The sequence below is a fragment of the Urtica dioica genome, chromosome 12 (assembly GCF_054948205.1).
Source record: "Urtica dioica subsp. dioica isolate 48M chromosome 12, U.dioica_male_clone48M_v1_H2, whole genome shotgun sequence".
In the NCBI taxonomy this organism is placed as follows: Eukaryota; Viridiplantae; Streptophyta; class Magnoliopsida; order Rosales; family Urticaceae; genus Urtica; species Urtica dioica.
This window is the reverse complement of record NC_142767.1, coordinates 1991221-2000736: the sequence shown is the minus strand read 5'-3', so window position 1 is coordinate 2000736 and position 9516 is coordinate 1991221. Positions and strand designations below refer to the sequence as shown.

The 9516-nt window shown below is 55.4% G+C and overlaps 1 non-coding gene across 1 annotated transcript; it reads left to right on the top strand.

Moving 5' to 3' along the window:
- Positions 1 to 3478: 3478 nt before the first annotated feature.
- On the top strand, positions 3479 to 3582 carry LOC149378653 (small nucleolar RNA R71). Its single transcript, XR_016294313.1, has one exon. It is a non-coding gene; the product is annotated as a small nucleolar RNA R71 (small nucleolar RNA).
- Positions 3583 to 9516: the final 5934 nt, after the last annotated feature.

Sequence of the window (9516 nt, the reverse complement as noted above, 5' to 3'; positions counted from 1 at the left end):
CACCACCTTGCCTACGAGGTAATTCACGATGTCAGCATACCATGGGAGGACGGCTTGATGGATGGCCAAAAGCTTTTCGTCGGGGAAGTCGTCATTGATGAGTGCCGTCTTGTCTGGAACGTGCTCGAGTGTCTCCAGTCTCGATAGGTGATCAGCTACGAGGTTCTCTGTGCCCTTCTTGTCTTTGACCTCGATGTCGAACTCTTGGAGGAGAAGGACCCAACGGATTAGGCGGGGTTTGGCGTCCTTCTTCTCCATGAGGTATTTGATGGCCGCGTGGTCGGTGTAGATGATCACCTTGTTGCCGATGATGTAGGGTCTGAACTTGTCGACTGCGAACACCACTGCCAGAAGCTCCTTCTCCGTCGTCGTGTAGTTCACTTGGGCTTCGTTAAGAGTCCGGCTCGCATAGTAAATTGCGTGGAAAGCCTTGTCTTTATGCTGCCCAAGGACTGCACCCACCGCATGGTCGCTAGCATCGCTCATGATCTCGAACGGGAGACTCCAGTCTGGGGCGGTGATGATCGGGGCGGTGCTGAGTCTCTGCTTGAGGGCGTTGAAGGCCTCTAAGCACTCGGTGGAGAAGGAGAACTTGGTGTCTTTCTCGAGTAGTCCGCATAATGGCTTCGTTATTTTGGAGAAGTCTTTGATGAAGCGCCTATAGAAGCCGGCATGCCCCAGGAAACTTCTCACCCCCTTGACCGACGTTGGCGGTGGTAGCTTCTCGATTGTGGATATTTTCGCCCGGTCCACCTCTAACCCGTCCTTCGAGACTCTATGGCCCAGCACGATGCCTTCTTGTACCATGAAATGGCACTTCTCCCAGTTAAGCACAAGGTTAGTTTCTTCACACCTGTTAAGCACCTGAGACAAATTCTCCAAACATTGATCAAATGTAGGGCCAAATACGGAAAAATCGTCCATAAACACCTCAATTGTTTTCTCCACCATGTCGGAGAAGATGGCCATCATGCATCGTTGGAACGTGGCTGGTGCGTTACATAGCCCAAACGGCATTCGCTTGAAGGCGAAAGTGCCATAAGGGCATGTAAAGGTGGTCTTCTCCTGATCCTCTGGTGCAATCGTGATCTGGTTATAACCTGAATAGCCATCAAGAAAACAATAATACCTGTGCCCTGCGAGACGGTCGAGCATCTGGTCTATGAAAGGGAGTGGAAAGTGGTCTTTGCGCGTGGCGTTGTTGAGCTTGCGGTAGTCCATGCAGATTCTGTACCCGGTCACCGTCCGAGTGGAAATGAGCTCGTTGTTGTCGTTTCTCACCACCGTCATTCCGCCTTTCTTCGGAACGCATTGCACCGGACTTACCCAAGCGCTATCGGAGATCGGGTAAATGACTCCGACGTCGAGCCATTTCAGGATCTCTTTCCTGACGACCTCTTTCATCGCCGGATTGAGGCGTCTTTGGTGCTCCACCGAGGGTCGATGCCTGTCCTCCAAGAGTATGCGGTGCACGCAATAGGAGGGACTGATCCCTTTTATGTCCGAGAGTGTCCACCCGATCGCTCCCTTGTGCTTGCGTAGCGCCACGAGCAGCTTTTCTTCTTCTCCCTTGGTGAGGTGATTCGAGATGATCACTGGAAGGGTTGAGCCTGCGCCTAAGTATGCGTAGCGGAGATGTGCCGGTAATTCTTTTAGCTCGAGCTTTGGGGGCTGTTGAATGGACGGAGGCACTCGAGGTTGGCTCTCCCCCAAACTCTCGATCGAGTTACGTCGGTATGGCATGGCTGCGTTCATGTACTCCACGTGCTCTAAAGCTGCACATTCATCAAAATCGTTAGTGAAATCAATAGAGTTTAGCAAACTTACCTCGAGAGGGTCCTCGGATCGGTGAGAGAAGTCGGCGATGATGGAATTACATACGTCGATCCGGAAGACATCGTCGCTTGCCCTCGGGTATTGTATGGCGTTGAACACGTTGAACACCACCTCTTCGTCTTGCACCCTCAATTTTAGCTCTCCTTTCTGAACGTCGATGAGAGCCCCTCCGGTGGCGAGGAATGGCCGCCCTAGGATGATTGGGACGTCGCGGTCTTCCTCCATGTCGAGCACCACGAAGTCGGCGGGGAAGATGAACTTCTCAACTTTGACTAGGAGATCCTCGATCACTCCTCGCGGGTATACGATGGACCTGTCCGCCATTTGGAGCGTGATTCGGGTCGGTCTCACCTCTCCGATGCCGAGCTTCTTGAAGATAGAGTACGGCATCAAGTTGATGCTTGCTCCCAGGTCGCATAGCGCTCGCTCGAAGAAGGTGTTCCCGATGGCACACGGGACGGTAAAACTCCCTGGATCCTTCATCTTCACCGGCAGCTTCCTCTGAATGATGGCAGAGCATTCTTCGGTGAGGGTGATCGTGCTGCAGTCCTCTATTTTCCTCTTTTTCGAGAGGATGTCCTTCAGAAACTTGGCGTACGTCGGCATCTGCTCAAGAGCGTCAGCAAACGGGATATTTATCTGAAGCTGCTTGAATACCTCGAGGAACTTGCTGAATTGGTGGTCGAGTTTCCCTTCTTTCTGCCGCTGAGGAAACGGCAGCTTAGGCGTGCTTGTTGGAGCTGGGGCGCTCGCCGGAGGTGGTGTGGCTTGGGGCATCGATACGGGGGACTCGTCTTTCTCCACCTTCTCTTTCTTCTTGCCGGAGTTGTCAATCACCTGTCCGCTTCTGAGTGTAATGGCATTGACTTGTGACCTGGAGTTGATGTCGGTGTTGCTCAGAAGCGTTCCCTGAGGTCGTGAGTTAACCGCGATTGACAGTTGCCCCATCTGCATCTCAAGATTTTGGATCTGCGCCGATTGGTTCGAGAGAGACGTCTTCGTTTCGTGCATGAACTCGGTGGTGGAGTTTATGAAGGCGGTTGTTGACGTGGCTAAGTTGGCGATGAGCTCCTCTAGGTTGGTCTCGCCCTTGTACGCCCGGAATGGAGGAGGCTGGTATGGCGGTGGTCGGGGCTGATTCTGTGGTGGACGAGGCTGGGCTTGAGGCGCGGGTTGCATCGGCATGTTGTTTTGGGGACCCCTCCATCCCCCATTCTGGTAGTTGTTCCTTGGGACTTGATTGTAGTTGTTCTGGGGCGGCCTGTTGTTGATGAAGTTGGCCTGTTGGCCGTTGTCCCCATACACGCACTCGTCGCTATTGTGCTGCCCGTTGCACCAGAAACAGACTTCAAGGGTGTGCACGGCTTGAACGGAGGCTTTCTGTCCCTGGACTGACTTTGTAAGATCCGCCACCTGTGCTGCCAGTGCCTTCATCAGCTCCATCTCGGGAGTGACTGGCATATTCTTCAGGATGCGCCGCTCGGACGGGCACTGATCGTTGTTGTAGGCCAGCTCCTCGAGAATGCTATGAGCTTCCTCCTCTGTCTTCTGAAAGAACGACCCTCCAGCGGCCGTGTTGACTAGGGTGCGAGACGATGGTGAGAGACCGCCATAGAAAATCTGCACCATCATCCACCCTTGGATACCATGATTGGGACACCTCCTCTCTAACTCCTTGAAGCGCCCCCATGCTTCAAATAACGACTCCCCGTCGTACTGGGCAAATGAGTGGATCTCGTTGCGTCTCTTGTGCATATTCTCGAACGGGAAGAATTTTGAGATGAATTTGATGCGCAGGTCGGCCCACGAGGTGATGGAACCCGACGGGAGAGAGTTGAGCCACGTCTTGGCTCGGTCCCGTAGTGAAAACGGGAAGAGGCGGAGGCGGATGGCTTCGTCGGACACGTTGTGGAGCTTGAACGTGTTTGCAATCTCGACGAAGTTCGTCAGATGGTCTTGCGGGTCTTCGGCAGGTGATCCAGCGAATTGATTCGCTTGGACCATGTGAATTATGCCGGTCTTGATCTCGAAATTCTGGTTACCCGCAAGAGCCGGGAGAGTGATTGCCGATTGCGCAGCGTCGGCTGGTGGTAGCCCATATTGGAATAGGGTCTTTGGCTCTTCGTTCGCTGCGTCGTTCGCTCTCTCTCCCATTGCTCGTTCCTTTGATTGTTTTCTGTTTGTCTTGTAGAATTTTTCGATCTCAAGATTTAGTGGAACGAGGTTTGATGTTCCCTCACTCCGCATGCACCTTCAAAACAGAGAAAATGACACGCCAAGTTAGGAAACGTGTAACGAAATCAAATGGCAAGGCAGATTATTTTTCGACGCTATCGTAAAAAGTCCCCGGCAACGGCGCCAAAAACTTGTTGCGATATTTTTATAACTAGCACGCAAGTGGACGTATCGAACAAGTAATAGTGTTACGTAAGTAACGGATATCGATCCCACAGAGACCAGTTACTATAGCGACGCTAAACAACCTAAAGCAAATTGATTTCACAAAGTTGTTGATGGATGTGATTATGAAAATGGCAAATGAATTAACGTAAAAATAAATGAGAAACAAACACGAGATAACAAGCAAAGAAAACTACGGGGTCACGATTTCACCAGGTAACACAACATCGGGGTTTCGGGAACGAACAATCACAACTATTCCTATGTAAGCTAATCTCATTCTCTCAATAATATTCCCTAGCTTCTCTCGAGTGAACTAGCGAACCTACGCAATTGTCGGATTATTTATCCTCTCGGCCTCTAATCCTATTAAAACAACCACATGCAATAAACGCGAGAATTCTAACGATTACACAATCGTCTAAGCCGTCAAGCAACCTAAAACAATGTGATGAGTAAAAAAAAAGCACGAGTTTTTACTCTCTCTCAAGCAGCTAAAAACTCCAAGTAAACAATTCTAAAGATGATCAAGCTAAAGAATGCAATAAGAACACTTTCACACAAGCAAACATATTCATGAAACAGTTAATAACTAATCAAACCCTAACGAAACCCTTAAGCTACATCTAACCCCGACTACATCGTAACCCCGCTAAAGACTTAGCCTCTAACGGTGTTCATGACCATGATCAAAACATTGAGAGTGATTAAAAGCAATAAAACTAGCATAGAATGAAGAAGAGAGCTCATGATTATAACAAGACAGGAATTCAAAAACACAATGCAAAATTAAGAGCAGAAAATAAATAGAAGGAAGAAGAAAAACTATTAATGGAGTTCCGGCTGATCGGATTTTGTCAATTCCGTTGATAAGCTTTCTCTCCGTTGCAAAAGCTCTCCAAAACAATAATAAAATAAAGCGTAACCTAAAAAAAGAGGCTGAGTTGTGTTTTATAGTGGTTTAGGTCGAAGTACAATTTTGGACTGATCTGGGCCTTAAAAAACGATCCAACGGCTAGGATTAAGTCAAAATTCGACTTTGTTTTCGTCAGGATTCGTCGTCTCGCGGCGCGCCATCCATCCTCGCGGCGCGAGGCTTCCTTCTTCGTATTGTCGCGGCGCGAGATCACCGCGAGGAGCACCGCGAGAAGCTCCTGGAACTTTTTGTGTTCGTGAAAATCTGTGGGTCGCGGCGCGAGATCTTTAGGTCGCGGCGCGAGGTTTGCTGATTGCTGAGGTCGCGCCGCGAGGCCTTGCGCCAAAGCATTCAAATCTTCATTTTCTTCATTTTGACTCCAAATTCATCGCTTTTACTTCCGTTCCATCGATATGTGACCCGACAGTTACTTTTCATCCATGTTGACCTGAAATTCACTATAACCACACTAAAACCATCAAAAACACTTGAGAACGCGCTAAATCCAAGTCAAATGAGAGCGGATTCGTACGTAAAATACGCACTCATCACAATGGACGACTCTGACTCGGCCATGGAGGCCATGGACGGCTCTGACTCGGCCATGGACGGCTCTGACTCGGCCATGGACGCCTCTGACCCGGCCATGGACGGCTCTGACCCAGCCATGGAGGCCATGGACGGCTATGACTCGGCCTTGGACGCCTCTGACCCGGCCATGGACGGCTCTGACTCGGCCTTGGACGCCTCTGACCCGACCATGGACGGCTCTGACTCGGCCTTGGACGCCTCTGACCCGGCCATGGAGGCCATGGACGGCTCTGACCCGGCCATGGACGACTCTGACTCGGCCTTGGACGCCTCTGAGGTGGCCACGGCGACGAGGGCCGGCTCTGGGGTGGTCGTGCGCCGGGAGAGACTCGAGGAAGCCGCCATATGTTGTCGTTGCCGTGCCGGGCCGTGACGGACCGGTAACATTAGCCCCTCGAGTTTATTATCGAGTGTAACTCGTGTGATAAACTCGAAGCCTTTACCGTTATCGGCCCACCGGAGTAGCCCGCCGCCAAGAGGTATGTTCCGACGCCTTTTAATATTATTATTTTCTTTTTTGCCGGTCACACTCGTCTTGTTATTCGTGCCCATGGACCCCATTGACCGCCTATCGGGGTGTGGGACCATTGAAGACGACTTGTTTCATTTGCTTGGTGATCAACACGTGGATTTGGAAACTTTTTGGACTCAATTGTCATCTCTCCCAAGCGTCCCTAACGTGCCTCACTCATCGGGCAGCGCCGACAGGTGGGCGCCGGAGACAGCGTGTGTGCCAGAGGAGGTGTCCGGGCTCGGAGCGGCGCCGACGGCACCGGGGACGTCAGGGAAGACCCACCTAGGCCGAGGAATAACGTCCTAGCGCCCACCGGTGGCCTGGATGGTGCGCGCGTGCCAGAGGCAGTCGCGCCTGGAGCGGCCGACGCTGGAGGAGGTGCGCCGGAGGAGGACGGCTCCGGGGAGGACGCCTCGTTCCGAGGGGGCGCGACCTGGGTGGACCCCGACCCCGAGGAAACTCCCACCCGACTGGGTGAGGTCGACTGGACGCCCACCTGGTGCGTCGGCGAGGAAGATCGCTCGGGCGGAGTGAACGATCCCGGGGCGGCCGTGCACGGCGAAACCGGCGCCGATAGGGGCGCGCCAGCCGGCGTCGGCGTCTCTTGGGTTGGCCCCGACGCCGGGGAGGCTGTCGGGTGGCCTGGAGATTGCGTCCAGGGGAAGAGCCCCTCGGTCCCAGCCGCGCCGGTGAAGACGAGCGCCACCGGGGAATCGCCGGCGCCGGGGGACGTCGCCCATGGTGGGGCCGGCGCTAGGCAGAGGACGGCCCGGCCTGGCGGCGCCGGCCAGGGGGCGGCGGCTTGCCTGACCCCTGGGGAAACCCTAGGCCCGAACGGGCCGGGCTTGTGTGGCGAGAACCCAGCCGGCCAGGAATTGGGCCGGGCTGCTGGGTTAGGTGCGCGGGAAGATGGCTCGCCCGGGCAGGGACTGGACTGGGCCGCCAAGCCGGGCGCGCGCGAGGAAAACCCAACCGGCCGGGAGCCGGGCCAGACCGCCAGGCCGGGCGCACACAGGGTGAGCGCTGGAACGCCCGGGCAAAGCCCACGGGCCGAAGGCCTACCCAGCCAGGAGCCGGGCCGGGCCGGCGGGCCGGATGCGCGTGCCGGATGCATGGGGTTGCCTGTGCCGGGCCCGCGCACGGAGGAGTCGCCCAGCAAGGAGACGGGCTGGGTCCTTGGGCTGCACGCGCACGCTGGAGGGAGCACGGCCGGTCGGGAGCTGAGCCGGCCCGACGGAGGCGGCCCGGTCGGCCGGCAATCGGGCGCGCGCCCGGGCGACCGTGCCGAGGCCGAGGGGAACTGACCAGCTTGCGAGGGCGGCCGTGAGGGGGTCTCGCCCTGCCCAAGCGACGATCCCAACGCCGAGCGCTCGAGCGATTCGCCGAACCGTCACGTCATCCCCGCATCGACACTCTCCTCAACCGTGCGGGAGGAAACGCGGGCCTCGGCTTCCCGATCGGAGAGTCGGCCATACGAGGCGAGCTTGACTGCTCGGGCGTCGACGTCCCGAGTTCACTCTCGATTATTAGCTTCATGAGCCTGAGAAAACGTTACAACATCCCAGAGTCCGTGTCGATCCTGAGACCATTACCCGACGATCTTCCGACTCGCCCGCGAAAGGGGTACGCCGCGGTCCACGAGGCGAGTCTCCGTGGAGGACTAAGACTGCCCTTCCAGCCGGTTATCCAGGAGTTGCTGGTTCGATTAGGGGTACATGCTTCGCAGATGTCCCCATCTTTCTATCGAGTGGTTGCGGCGTGCGACATGATGTTTTATCGAGCGAAGAAGAGGGCTGTCACTGCTGACGATATTCATGACCTTATGATGGTGCGAGGGGTGCCCGGGAAGCCTGGCTTCTACATAGCGTCACATCGAAAGCGCCTCGCCATCCTGACCAGGGTGAACTCGAAGCATAGATATCCCTGGGTGTGGGTGTCTGAGTCAGCTTTCGGGGTCGCGCCTCTCATCTTCAGCCCTGCGATCGACTTCCCACCCGTGGGCGACATCGAAGGATCCGAGCTCGACGCGGTGATCAGAGCGGTCCCGAAATCGAGGCGGCAGGGAACGCTATTCGAGTCCCCAGACCTAATGGCGAGGACTGGGTGGTTTGTGCCTAGCGATGACGTTCCTTCATGCCCTGGCCTCGATGCGGGGGCTACGGAGGATCCCGAATCCAAGGCGGGGGGTTCGTCAGCCCCTTCCCCCGACGTGGGGGGTACGGGCCGTGCATATGCTTTCGCGTCATCGCGTTCTCTTTTGTTATATTCATGCTTATCGTTCGCATTCTAACTTATCGTCGTTTCTTTCTTGTTTTCAGATACCATGACCCGACGTCATCGACCACGCACGCAAATGCCGAGGGCGGTACCTACCGTCGAAGTTACGACCGCGGCTCGTCCCCAAGCTGAGGCTCGCCACCGAGGGTCGCCACCGAGATCGGGGAACGAGGTGATCTCTTCTAACAAGCGACTGTCGTCGTCGACTTCCCTCGGACCACCCTCTGGTCATAAGCGTGCCCACACGTCGGCGGCGCCGGATTGCATGGACTCGATGCTCCTAGCGGAGGCAGCAGAGCTGCGAGGCCAATGCTCCCAAGGAATTCTTGAGACCCCTTTGGGGGATTTCAAGAGTCTGCTGACAACAAGTGACCTCGACCATTTCCAAAATGGAGTTCGCAACGCCCGAAAGGTATGGCCCGTCCGTCCGATCTATGCATGACCCTCATACTTGCTATGATAATACGTGCACCATCATCCTTTGCAGATGCTCGCATGTCAAGAACGGAGCGATCACATCCTCGGGGACTTGCTCCGTAGGATGCAGATCATGAAGAGAGACATGGAGAGCGCGGCGGCCGACCACGCTGCCGCACTAGTGGGGGTTCGAACCGCCAAAGAGTTTCAGGCTCTCGAGGAAGAGTCGAGGCGGACCCGCGAGGAGAAGGCCGAGAGATCACAGCGCATGGAGGCACAGACGTCTCTGGAGAAGGCGGAGCAAGCCGCCGACACTTTCCTGGGGGAGACGAAGAAACTTCAGTCGGCGCTGTCGAGTCGGGATGAGGAGTTGAAGATCGTTCACGCTCGACTGTCAGCGAGCGAGATTTCTTGGGTCCAGACTGAGAGGGAGAAGGATTCTTTGCTGGCGGAGGTGCAGACCCTCACTGAGGAGAAAGAGGATGCCGTGCGATCCAAGACGGACCTGGAGGACGATTTGGAGTTGGTGCTGGAGGCGGCTCGTTACGAAGCGGCCAGGCGAGTC